Raw genomic sequence first — 10,649 nt, 5'->3', positions numbered from 1 at the left:
ATTCGCTGTGAGAAGAACCAAACACGCAGCACGCAAGAGACCGTACTTGGACGGACGCGTGCTATTTCTGAACTCTAGCGTCAGCCTGGCCCTACAGGCCGCTGTGTTCAGGTGCCGCAAGGGCGATGTACTGTAACCTCAGGCAGTGCTGCTTTCCGTTGAAAAAGCCGCGGCAGCAGTTTAATCTAGCAATTCGGGAAAGCACGTGTAGCAACACAACAGATTCTTGAGAAAGCGCAAACTGTCTATCTCTAATATGCGAGACTTACCAAGTTTCCTGGGACGTTGCTTGCAAACGTGCCTCGGTAGCGCAGTGGGTAGCGCGTAAGTCTCATAATCTTAAGGTCGTGAGTTCGATCCTCACCCGGGGCATTTAATTTGCTGTACATCATGGCTGAATTAACGGCGTTGCTGTTGCTAGGGAACGAACTGAATTGTCGTTTGTTATCCACAAGGAGCCCACGCCTCAGCGTTAAAATGTTTACATCCAGCTATGGCAAGGTACAGCTTTGACCTTTCTCCTCCCCTGTTGTGAGTAAAATATGATGCAAACTGCAATGAATTGTCAGTTTCGAGCTGTGCGCCATGCCAGTCTGCAAGCGCAAATATGCTCGCAAACAGAGAACACCACTAAGTCCGGATTCAGCACGAAAAGCGAGAGGAGAGGGAGTAAATCTGACGTTTATCGAGCAAATCCGGTGTGGTCTAGTGGCTAGGATACCTGGCTTTCACCCAGGAGGCCCGGGTTCGATTCCCGGTACCGGAAGGGAAGTTTTTGCGCACACGACCCTCCATGTTTTGGCCCTCCAACCCTCGTTTGTCGCCCTCCTTCCGGAGCTTCAACCGAGCGTAATCGGGGAAAACAGGCACGAGATGCAATTACTGTCAGCACCGGGGTAAAGGGAGAAGAGGCACTGGTCCGCTGTTGGGCTGCTACCAGCGTCAGTGGCAAGTCGGTGAAGTCGCCAGTTGCGCCAGAAGCCAGCAATTACCGTAGTACGCCTACACACGCGTTCCAGTTATTCACATTGCCTGCAGCTGCTCCATCCACAGCAAGCGTGAGCCCGGATAGCTCAGTCGGTAGAGCATTAGGCTTTTAACCTAAGGGTCCAGGGTTCGAGTCCCTGTCCGGGCGAAGATTTTAACGCTTCCGTAATGGCTCGTCTCGTAGCGCTGGTAGCCCTGCCGTAATCAGTGCACGGAGTTCGTTTCCTGTCAACATTCTGCGCAGAACGGTTTGATTTTTCACGATTCGAGGGGACTTTTGGCTGCGAGCAGTCGTGGCCGAGTGGTTAAGGCGTCTGACTAGAAATCAGATTCCCTCTGGGAGCGTAGGTTCGAGTCCTACCGACTGCGTCTCTTTTTTTTTTATTTTTTTGTTTAAGAAGAAGGAGCACAAAACTTCGCAGTTTGCCTGTACTTCGCTACACCTCACCTCTCACAGCCGTTTATATCGCCTGTCCTCTTGATAAGGGCGAATTCCAAGCGTCAGCTTTCGCGTCAGCCGAGCAAAGTCGGGACAAGTCGGGACATACTACAGGATGGCCTGGAGTGGAGCAACGACGGAAAGAAAACGTTAATGTAACAGCACGTGGCTCACATACTCAGACGTAAAAATTTGCGCCCGTTGCGGTGGCCGGGAATCGAACCCGGATCAACGGCTGGGAAGGCAACTATGCTCACCATTACACCACCACCGCACAGCCGCTGCTCGTAACGCCGCGCTGTGTCGGCTTCCCGCCCGCCGGCAGCGGCCCACGGTGATAGTAGCTGTAGGCGCTTTACGAGGTAGGAGGGTGCATCCACACGCGTTCGGGCAGCGCCTCCACGCACGCTGCGTCTTTGGGCAAGACTCGTCGCCGCGGCCGCAAGGTTACTCACACGATAGTGATGAGCGGTCGCTTTAAGGCAGTGTAGTGGGGGACTCCGCGTGTGTAGCACTTTTTTCGGCTGTATCCGGCGTCGTTGGGTGGCAATCCCACTTTCCCTGCAGACAGCTACTCTGGAATATGCTCGGGAAGCACGGCCGACCGCCCCCAACAAATGCAACTAAAAAAATGAGAACAACAACTAAAAAAGTGGTAGGTTGTTCGCCTACCACTCGGGCGGCCCGGGTTCGATTCCCGGCCGATGCATCGTTTTGCTGTTCTCGCTATAATGCTGCCGCGCCGATTGCTCGTTTGAGCTGCGTCAGCCTCAGGAATGTATAGCAGGATTCGCTGTGAGAAGAACCAAACACGCAGCACGCAAGAGACCGTACTTGGACGGACGCGTGCTATTTCTGAACTCTAGCGTCAGCCTGGCCCTACAGGCCGCTGTGTTCAGGTGCCGCAAGGGCGATGTACTGTAACCTCAGGCAGTGCTGCTTTCCGTTGAAAAAGCCGCGGCAGCAGTTTAATCTAGCAATTCGGGAAAGCACGTGTAGCAACACAACAGATTCTTGAGAAAGCGCAAACTGTCTATCTCTAATATGCGAGACTTACCAAGTTTCCTGGGACGTTGCTTGCAAACGTGCCTCGGTAGCGCAGTGGGTAGCGCGTAAGTCTCATAATCTTAAGGTCGTGAGTTCGATCCTCACCCGGGGCATTTAATTTGCTGTACATCATGGCTGAATTAACGGCGTTGCTGTTGCTAGGGAACGAACTGAATTGTCGTTTGTTATCCACAAGGAGCCCACGCCTCAGCGTTAAAATGTTTACATCCAGCTATGGCAAGGTACAGCTTTGACCTTTCTCCTCCCCTGTTGTGAGTAAAATATGATGCAAACTGCAATGAATTGTCAGTTTCGAGCTGTGCGCCATGCCAGTCTGCAAGCGCAAATATGCTCGCAAACAGAGAACACCACTAAGTCCGGATTCAGCACGAAAAGCGAGAGGAGAGGGAGTAAATCTGACGTTTATCGAGCAAATCCGGTGTGGTCTAGTGGCTAGGATACCTGGCTTTCACCCAGGAGGCCCGGGTTCGATTCCCGGTACCGGAAGGGAAGTTTTTGCGCACACGACCCTCCATGTTTTGGCCCTCCAACCCTCGTTTGTCGCCCTCCTTCCGGAGCTTCAACCGAGCGTAATCGGGGAAAACAGGCACGAGATGCAATTACTGTCAGCACCGGGGTAAAGGGAGAAGAGGCACTGGTCCGCTGTTGGGCTGCTACCAGCGTCAGTGGCAAGTCGGTGAAGTCGCCAGTTGCGCCAGAAGCCAGCAATTACCGTAGTACGCCTACACACGCGTTCCAGTTATTCACATTGCCTGCAGCTGCTCCATCCACAGCAAGCGTGAGCCCGGATAGCTCAGTCGGTAGAGCATTAGGCTTTTAACCTAAGGGTCCAGGGTTCGAGTCCCTGTCCGGGCGAAGATTTTAACGCTTCCGTAATGGCTCGTCTCGTAGCGCTGGTAGCCCTGCCGTAATCAGTGCACGGAGTTCGTTTCCTGTCAACATTCTGCGCAGAACGGTTTGATTTTTCACGATTCGAGGGGACTTTTGGCTGCGAGCAGTCGTGGCCGAGTGGTTAAGGCGTCTGACTAGAAATCAGATTCCCTCTGGGAGCGTAGGTTCGAGTCCTACCGACTGCGTCTCTTTTTTTTTTATTTTTTGTTGTTAAGAAGAAGGAGCACAAAACTTCGCAGTTTGCCTGTACTTCGCTACACCTCACCTCTCACAGCCGTTTATATCGCCTGTCCTCTTGATAAGGGCGAATTCCAAGCGTCAGCTTTCGCGTCAGCCGAGCAAAGTCGGGACAAGTCGGGACATACTACAGGATGGCCTGGAGTGGAGCAACGACGGAAAGAAAACGTTAATGTAACAGCACGTGGCTCACATACTCAGACGTAAAAATTTGCGCCCGTTGCGGTGGCCGGGAATCGAACCCGGATCAACGGCTGGGAAGGCAACTATGCTCACCATTACACCACCACCGCACAGCCGCTGCTCGTAACGCCGCGCTGTGTCGGCTTCCCGCCCGCCGCAGCGGCCCACGGTGATAGTAGCTGTAGGCGCTTTACGAGGTAGGAGGGTGCATCCACACGCGTTCGGGCAGCGCCTCCACGCACGCTGCGTCTTTGGGCAAGACTCGTCGCCGCGGCCGCAAGGTTACTCACACGATAGTGATGAGCGGTCGCTTTAAGGCAGTGTAGTGGGGGACTCCGCGTGTGTAGCACTTTTTTCGGCTGTATCCGGCGTCGTTGGGTGGCAATCCCACTTTCCCTGCAGACAGCTACTCTGGAATATGCTCGGGAAGCACGGCCGACCGCCCCCAACAAATGCAACTAAAAAAATGAGAACAACAACTAAAAAAGTGGTAGGTTGTTCGCCTACCACTCGGGCGGCCCGGGTTCGATTCCGGCCGATGCATCGTTTTGCTGTTCTCGCTATAATGCTGCCGCGCCGATTGCTCGTTTGAGCTGCGTCAGCCTCAGGAATGTATAGCAGGATTCGCTGTGAGAAGAACCAAACACGCAGCACGCAAGAGACCGTACTTGGACGGACGCGTGCTATTTCTGAACTCTAGCGTCAGCCTGGCCCTACAGGCCGCTGTGTTCAGGTGCCGCAAGGGCGATGTACTGTAACCTCAGGCAGTGCTGCTTTCCGTTGAAAAAGCCGCGGCAGCAGTTTAATCTAGCAATTCGGGAAAGCACGTGTAGCAACACAACAGATTCTTGAGAAAGCGCAAACTGTCTATCTCTAATATGCGAGACTTACCAAGTTTCCTGGGACGTTGCTTGCAAACGTGCCTCGGTAGCGCAGTGGGTAGCGCGTAAGTCTCATAATCTTAAGGTCGTGAGTTCGATCCTCACCCGGGGCATTTAATTTGCTGTACATCATGGCTGAATTAACGGCGTTGCTGTTGCTAGGGAACGAACTGAATTGTCGTTTGTTATCCACAAGGAGCCCACGCCTCAGCGTTAAAATGTTTACATCCAGCTATGGCAAGGTACAGCTTTGACCTTTCTCCTCCCCTGTTGTGAGTAAAATATGATGCAAACTGCAATGAATTGTCAGTTTCGAGCTGTGCGCCATGCCAGTCTGCAAGCGCAAATATGCTCGCAAACAGAGAACACCACTAAGTCCGGATTCAGCACGAAAAGCGAGAGGAGAGGGAGTAAATCTGACGTTTATCGAGCAAATCCGGTGTGGTCTAGTGGCTAGGATACCTGGCTTTCACCCAGGAGGCCCGGGTTCGATTCCCGGTACCGGAAGGGAAGTTTTTGCGCACACGACCCTCCATGTTTTGGCCCTCCAACCCTCGTTTGTCGCCCTCCTTCCGGAGCTTCAACCGAGCGTAATCGGGGAAAACAGGCACGAGATGCAATTACTGTCAGCACCGGGGTAAAGGGAGAAGAGGCACTGGTCCGCTGTTGGGCTGCTACCAGCGTCAGTGGCAAGTCGGTGAAGTCGCCAGTTGCGCCAGAAGCCAGCAATTACCGTAGTACGCCTACACACGCGTTCCAGTTATTCACATTGCCTGCAGCTGCTCCATCCACAGCAAGCGTGAGCCGGATAGCTCAGTCGGTAGAGCATTAGGCTTTTAACCTAAGGGTCCAGGGTTCGAGTCCCTGTCCGGGCGAAGATTTTAACGCTTCCGTAATGGCTCGTCTCGTAGCGCTGGTAGCCCTGCCGTAATCAGTGCACGGAGTTCGTTTCCTGTCAACATTCTGCGCAGAACGGTTTGATTTTTCACGATTCGAGGGGACTTTTGGCTGCGAGCAGTCGTGGCCGAGTGGTTAAGGCGTCTGACTAGAAATCAGATTCCCTCTGGGAGCGTAGGTTCGAGTCCTACCGACTGCGTCTCTTTTTTTTTTATTTTTTTGTTTAAGAAGAAGGAGCACAAAACTTCGCAGTTTGCCTGTACTTCGCTACACCTCACCTCTCACAGCCGTTTATATCGCCTGTCCTCTTGATAAGGGCGAATTCCAAGCGTCAGCTTTCGCGTCAGCCGAGCAAAGTCGGGACAAGTCGGGACATACTACAGGATGGCCTGGAGTGGAGCAACGACGGAAAGAAAACGTTAATGTAACAGCACGTGGCTCACATACTCAGACGTAAAAATTTGCGCCCGTTGCGGTGGCCGGGAATCGAACCCGGATCAACGGCTGGGAAGGCAACTATGCTCACCATTACACCACCACCGCACAGCCGCTGCTCGTAACGCCGCGCTGTGTCGGCTTCCCGCCCGCCGGCAGCGGCCCACGGTGATAGTAGCTGTAGGCGCTTTACGAGGTAGGAGGGTGCATCCACACGCGTTCGGGCAGCGCCTCCACGCACGCTGCGTCTTTGGGCAAGACTCGTCGCCGCGGCCGCAAGGTTACTCACACGATAGTGATGAGCGGTCGCTTTAAGGCAGTGTAGTGGGGGACTCCGCGTGTGTAGCACTTTTTTCGGCTGTATCCGGCGTCGTTGGGTGGCAATCCCACTTTCCTGCAGACAGCTACTCTGGAATATGCTCGGGAAGCACGGCCGACCGCCCCCAACAAATGCAACTAAAAAAATGAGAACAACAACTAAAAAAGTGGTAGGTTGTTCGCCTACCACTCGGGCGGCCCGGGTTCGATTCCCGGCCGATGCATCGTTTTGCTGTTCTCGCTATAATGCTGCCGCGCCGATTGCTCGTTTGAGCTGCGTCAGCCTCAGGAATGTATAGCAGGATTCGCTGTGAGAAGAACCAAACACGCAGCACGCAAGAGACCGTACTTGGACGGACGCGTGCTATTTCTGAACTCTAGCGTCAGCCTGGCCCTACAGGCCGCTGTGTTCAGGTGCCGCAAGGGCGATGTACTGTAACCTCAGGCAGTGCTGCTTTCCGTTGAAAAAGCCGCGGCAGCAGTTTAATCTAGCAATTCGGGAAAGCACGTGTAGCAACACAACAGATTCTTGAGAAAGCGCAAACTGTCTATCTCTAATATGCGAGACTTACCAAGTTTCCTGGGACGTTGCTTGCAAACGTGCCTCGGTAGCGCAGTGGGTAGCGCGTAAGTCTCATAATCTTAAGGTCGTGAGTTCGATCCTCACCCGGGGCATTTAATTTGCTGTACATCATGGCTGAATTAACGGCGTTGCTGTTGCTAGGGAACGAACTGAATTGTCGTTTGTTATCCACAAGGAGCCCACGCCTCAGCGTTAAAATGTTTACATCCAGCTATGGCAAGGTACAGCTTTGACCTTTCTCCTCCCCTGTTGTGAGTAAAATATGATGCAAACTGCAATGAATTGTCAGTTTCGAGCTGTGCGCCATGCCAGTCTGCAAGCGCAAATATGCTCGCAAACAGAGAACACCACTAAGTCCGGATTCAGCACGAAAAGCGAGAGGAGAGGGAGTAAATCTGACGTTTATCGAGCAAATCCGGTGTGGTCTAGTGGCTAGGATACCTGGCTTTCACCCAGGAGGCCCGGGTTCGATTCCCGGTACCGGAAGGGAAGTTTTTGCGCACACGACCCTCCATGTTTTGGCCCTCCAACCCTCGTTTGTCGCCCTCCTTCCGGAGCTTCAACCGAGCGTAATCGGGGAAAACAGGCACGAGATGCAATTACTGTCAGCACCGGGGTAAAGGGAGAAGAGGCACTGGTCCGCTGTTGGGCTGCTACCAGCGTCAGTGGCAAGTCGGTGAAGTCGCCAGTTGCGCCAGAAGCCAGCAATTACCGTAGTACGCCTACACACGCGTTCCAGTTATTCACATTGCCTGCAGCTGCTCCATCCACAGCAAGCGTGAGCCCGGATAGCTCAGTCGGTAGAGCATTAGGCTTTTAACCTAAGGGTCCAGGGTTCGAGTCCCTGTCCGGGCGAAGATTTTAACGCTTCCGTAATGGCTCGTCTCGTAGCGCTGGTAGCCCTGCCGTAATCAGTGCACGGAGTTCGTTTCCTGTCAACATTCTGCGCAGAACGGTTTGATTTTTCACGATTCGAGGGGACTTTTGGCTGCGAGCAGTCGTGGCCGAGTGGTTAAGGCGTCTGACTAGAAATCAGATTCCCTCTGGAGCGTAGGTTCGAGTCCTACCGACTGCGTCTCTTTTTTTTTTATTTTTTTGTTTAAGAAGAAGGAGCACAAAACTTCGCAGTTTGCCTGTACTTCGCTACACCTCACCTCTCACAGCCGTTTATATCGCCTGTCCTCTTGATAAGGGCGAATTCCAAGCGTCAGCTTTCGCGTCAGCCGAGCAAAGTCGGGACAAGTCGGGACATACTACAGGATGGCCTGGAGTGGAGCAACGACGGAAAGAAAACGTTAATGTAACAGCACGTGGCTCACATACTCAGACGTAAAAATTTGCGCCCGTTGCGGTGGCCGGGAATCGAACCCGGATCAACGGCTGGGAAGGCAACTATGCTCACCATTACACCACCACCGCACAGCCGCTGCTCGTAACGCCGCGCTGTGTCGGCTTCCCGCCCGCCGGCAGCGGCCCACGGTGATAGTAGCTGTAGGCGCTTTACGAGGTAGGAGGGTGCATCCACACGCGTTCGGGCAGCGCCTCCACGCACGCTGCGTCTTTGGGCAAGACTCGTCGCCGCGGCCGCAAGGTTACTCACACGATAGTGATGAGCGGTCGCTTTAAGGCAGTGTAGTGGGGGACTCCGCGTGTGTAGCACTTTTTTCGGCTGTATCCGGCGTCGTTGGGTGGCAATCCCACTTTCCCTGCAGACAGCTACTCTGGAATATGCTCGGGAAGCACGGCCGACCGCCCCCAACAAATGCAACTAAAAAAATGAGAACAACAACTAAAAAAGTGGTAGGTTGTTCGCCTACCACTCGGGCGGCCCGGGTTCGATTCCCGGCCGATGCATCGTTTTGCTGTTCTCGCTATAATGCTGCCGCGCCGATTGCTCGTTTGAGCTGCGTCAGCCTCAGGAATGTATAGCAGGATTCGCTGTGAGAAGAACCAAACACGCAGCACGCAAGAGACCGTACTTGGACGGACGCGTGCTATTTCTGAACTCTAGCGTCAGCCTGGCCCTACAGGCCGCTGTGTTCAGGTGCCGCAAGGGCGATGTACTGTAACCTCAGGCAGTGCTGCTTTCCGTTGAAAAAGCCGCGGCAGCAGTTTAATCTAGCAATTCGGGAAAGCACGTGTAGCAACACAACAGATTCTTGAGAAAGCGCAAACTGTCTATCTCTAATATGCGAGACTTACCAAGTTTCCTGGGACGTTGCTTGCAAACGTGCCTCGGTAGCGCAGTGGGTAGCGCGTAAGTCTCATAATCTTAAGGTCGTGAGTTCGATCCTCACCCGGGGCATTTAATTTGCTGTACATCATGGCTGAATTAACGGCGTTGCTGTTGCTAGGGAACGAACTGAATTGTCGTTTGTTATCCACAAGGAGCCCACGCCTCAGCGTTAAAATGTTTACATCCAGCTATGGCAAGGTACAGCTTTGACCTTTCTCCTCCCCTGTTGTGAGTAAAATATGATGCAAACTGCAATGAATTGTCAGTTTCGAGCTGTGCGCCATGCCAGTCTGCAAGCGCAAATATGCTCGCAAACAGAGAACACCACTAAGTCCGGATTCAGCACGAAAAGCGAGAGGAGAGGGAGTAAATCTGACGTTTATCGAGCAAATCCGGTGTGGTCTAGTGGCTAGGATACCTGGCTTTCACCCAGGAGGCCCGGGTTCGATTCCCGGTACCGGAAGGGAAGTTTTTGCGCACACGACCCTCCATGTTTTGGCCCTCCAACCCTCGTTTGTCGCCCTCCTTCCGGAGCTTCAACCGAGCGTAATCGGGGAAAACAGGCACGAGATGCAATTACTGTCAGCACCGGGGTAAAGGGAGAAGAGGCACTGGTCCGCTGTTGGGCTGCTACCAGCGTCAGTGGCAAGTCGGTGAAGTCGCCAGTTGCGCCAGAAGCCAGCAATTACCGTAGTACGCCTACACACGCGTTCCAGTTATTCACATTGCCTGCAGCTGCTCCATCCACAGCAAGCGTGAGCCCGGATAGCTCAGTCGGTAGAGCATTAGGCTTTTAACCTAAGGGTCCAGGGTTCGAGTCCCTGTCCGGGCGAAGATTTTAACGCTTCCGTAATGGCTCGTCTCGTAGCGCTGGTAGCCCTGCCGTAATCAGTGCACGGAGTTCGTTTCCTGTCAACATTCTGCGCAGAACGGTTTGATTTTTCACGATTCGAGGGGACTTTTGGCTGCGAGCAGTCGTGGCCGAGTGGTTAAGGCGTCTGACTAGAAATCAGATTCCCTCTGGGAGCGTAGGTTCGAGTCCTACCGACTGCGTCTCTTTTTTTTTTATTTTTTTGTTTAAGAAGAAGGAGCACAAAACTTCGCAGTTTGCCTGTACTTCGCTACACCTCACCTCTCACAGCCGTTTATATCGCCTGTCCTCTTGATAAGGGCGAATTCCAAGCGTCAGCTTTCGCGTCAGCCGAGCAAAGTCGGGACAAGTCGGGACATACTACAGGATGGCCTGGAGTGGAGCAACGACGGAAAGAAAACGTTAATGTAACAGCACGTGGCTCACATACTCAGACGTAAAAATTTGCGCCCGTTGCGGTGGCCGGGAATCGAACCCGGATCAACTGCTGGGAAGGCAACTATGCTCACCATTACACCACCACCGCACAGCCGCTGCTCGTAACGCCGCGCTGTGTCGGCTTCCCGCCCGCCGGCAGCGGCCCACGGTGATAGTAGCTGTAGGCGCTTTACGAGGTAGGAGGG

At 53.5% G+C, this 10,649-nt stretch overlaps 25 non-coding genes across 25 annotated transcripts; 20 read left to right on the top strand and 5 right to left on the bottom strand.

The window, feature by feature from the left end:
• Positions 1–299: 299 nt before the first annotated feature.
• Positions 300–372, top strand: Trnam-cau (transfer RNA methionine (anticodon CAU)). The gene has a single exon. It is a non-coding gene; the product is annotated as a tRNA-Met (tRNA).
• A 322-nt stretch (positions 373–694) lies between these two features.
• Trnae-uuc (transfer RNA glutamic acid (anticodon UUC)) lies at positions 695–766 on the top strand. The gene has a single exon. It is a non-coding gene; the product is annotated as a tRNA-Glu (tRNA).
• A 296-nt stretch (positions 767–1,062) lies between these two features.
• Positions 1,063–1,135, top strand: Trnak-uuu (transfer RNA lysine (anticodon UUU)). Its single transcript has one exon. It is a non-coding gene; the product is annotated as a tRNA-Lys (tRNA).
• A 139-nt stretch (positions 1,136–1,274) lies between these two features.
• Positions 1,275–1,356, top strand: Trnas-aga (transfer RNA serine (anticodon AGA)). Its single transcript has one exon. It is a non-coding gene; the product is annotated as a tRNA-Ser (tRNA).
• A 272-nt stretch (positions 1,357–1,628) lies between these two features.
• On the bottom strand, positions 1,629–1,700 carry Trnag-ucc (transfer RNA glycine (anticodon UCC)). The gene has a single exon. It is a non-coding gene; the product is annotated as a tRNA-Gly (tRNA).
• An 813-nt stretch (positions 1,701–2,513) lies between these two features.
• Trnam-cau (transfer RNA methionine (anticodon CAU)) lies at positions 2,514–2,586 on the top strand. Its single transcript has one exon. It is a non-coding gene; the product is annotated as a tRNA-Met (tRNA).
• A 322-nt stretch (positions 2,587–2,908) lies between these two features.
• Positions 2,909–2,980, top strand: Trnae-uuc (transfer RNA glutamic acid (anticodon UUC)). The gene has a single exon. It is a non-coding gene; the product is annotated as a tRNA-Glu (tRNA).
• Positions 2,981–3,276: 296 nt separating this feature from the next.
• Trnak-uuu (transfer RNA lysine (anticodon UUU)) lies at positions 3,277–3,349 on the top strand. Its single transcript has one exon. It is a non-coding gene; the product is annotated as a tRNA-Lys (tRNA).
• A 139-nt stretch (positions 3,350–3,488) lies between these two features.
• Trnas-aga (transfer RNA serine (anticodon AGA)) lies at positions 3,489–3,570 on the top strand. Its single transcript has one exon. It is a non-coding gene; the product is annotated as a tRNA-Ser (tRNA).
• A 273-nt stretch (positions 3,571–3,843) lies between these two features.
• Positions 3,844–3,915, bottom strand: Trnag-ucc (transfer RNA glycine (anticodon UCC)). Its single transcript has one exon. It is a non-coding gene; the product is annotated as a tRNA-Gly (tRNA).
• An 811-nt stretch (positions 3,916–4,726) lies between these two features.
• Positions 4,727–4,799, top strand: Trnam-cau (transfer RNA methionine (anticodon CAU)). Its single transcript has one exon. It is a non-coding gene; the product is annotated as a tRNA-Met (tRNA).
• A 322-nt stretch (positions 4,800–5,121) lies between these two features.
• Trnae-uuc (transfer RNA glutamic acid (anticodon UUC)) lies at positions 5,122–5,193 on the top strand. Its single transcript has one exon. It is a non-coding gene; the product is annotated as a tRNA-Glu (tRNA).
• Positions 5,194–5,488: 295 nt separating this feature from the next.
• On the top strand, positions 5,489–5,561 carry Trnak-uuu (transfer RNA lysine (anticodon UUU)). Its single transcript has one exon. It is a non-coding gene; the product is annotated as a tRNA-Lys (tRNA).
• Positions 5,562–5,700: 139 nt separating this feature from the next.
• Trnas-aga (transfer RNA serine (anticodon AGA)) lies at positions 5,701–5,782 on the top strand. Its single transcript has one exon. It is a non-coding gene; the product is annotated as a tRNA-Ser (tRNA).
• A 272-nt stretch (positions 5,783–6,054) lies between these two features.
• On the bottom strand, positions 6,055–6,126 carry Trnag-ucc (transfer RNA glycine (anticodon UCC)). Its single transcript has one exon. It is a non-coding gene; the product is annotated as a tRNA-Gly (tRNA).
• Positions 6,127–6,938: 812 nt separating this feature from the next.
• Trnam-cau (transfer RNA methionine (anticodon CAU)) lies at positions 6,939–7,011 on the top strand. The gene has a single exon. It is a non-coding gene; the product is annotated as a tRNA-Met (tRNA).
• Positions 7,012–7,333: 322 nt separating this feature from the next.
• Trnae-uuc (transfer RNA glutamic acid (anticodon UUC)) lies at positions 7,334–7,405 on the top strand. Its single transcript has one exon. It is a non-coding gene; the product is annotated as a tRNA-Glu (tRNA).
• A 296-nt stretch (positions 7,406–7,701) lies between these two features.
• On the top strand, positions 7,702–7,774 carry Trnak-uuu (transfer RNA lysine (anticodon UUU)). Its single transcript has one exon. It is a non-coding gene; the product is annotated as a tRNA-Lys (tRNA).
• A 139-nt stretch (positions 7,775–7,913) lies between these two features.
• Trnas-aga (transfer RNA serine (anticodon AGA)) lies at positions 7,914–7,994 on the top strand. The gene has a single exon. It is a non-coding gene; the product is annotated as a tRNA-Ser (tRNA).
• Positions 7,995–8,266: 272 nt separating this feature from the next.
• Positions 8,267–8,338, bottom strand: Trnag-ucc (transfer RNA glycine (anticodon UCC)). Its single transcript has one exon. It is a non-coding gene; the product is annotated as a tRNA-Gly (tRNA).
• An 813-nt stretch (positions 8,339–9,151) lies between these two features.
• Trnam-cau (transfer RNA methionine (anticodon CAU)) lies at positions 9,152–9,224 on the top strand. Its single transcript has one exon. It is a non-coding gene; the product is annotated as a tRNA-Met (tRNA).
• Positions 9,225–9,546: 322 nt separating this feature from the next.
• On the top strand, positions 9,547–9,618 carry Trnae-uuc (transfer RNA glutamic acid (anticodon UUC)). The gene has a single exon. It is a non-coding gene; the product is annotated as a tRNA-Glu (tRNA).
• Positions 9,619–9,914: 296 nt separating this feature from the next.
• On the top strand, positions 9,915–9,987 carry Trnak-uuu (transfer RNA lysine (anticodon UUU)). The gene has a single exon. It is a non-coding gene; the product is annotated as a tRNA-Lys (tRNA).
• A 139-nt stretch (positions 9,988–10,126) lies between these two features.
• Positions 10,127–10,208, top strand: Trnas-aga (transfer RNA serine (anticodon AGA)). Its single transcript has one exon. It is a non-coding gene; the product is annotated as a tRNA-Ser (tRNA).
• A 272-nt stretch (positions 10,209–10,480) lies between these two features.
• Positions 10,481–10,552, bottom strand: Trnag-ucc (transfer RNA glycine (anticodon UCC)). The gene has a single exon. It is a non-coding gene; the product is annotated as a tRNA-Gly (tRNA).
• Positions 10,553–10,649: the final 97 nt, after the last annotated feature.

Source organism: Schistocerca serialis, unplaced genomic scaffold, assembly GCF_023864345.2.
Source record: "Schistocerca serialis cubense isolate TAMUIC-IGC-003099 unplaced genomic scaffold, iqSchSeri2.2 HiC_scaffold_373, whole genome shotgun sequence".
Lineage (NCBI taxonomy): Eukaryota > Metazoa > Arthropoda > Insecta > Orthoptera > Acrididae > Schistocerca > Schistocerca serialis.
Note: the sequence above shows the minus strand (reverse complement) of the source record. Positions and strands in the feature narration are given on the sequence as shown.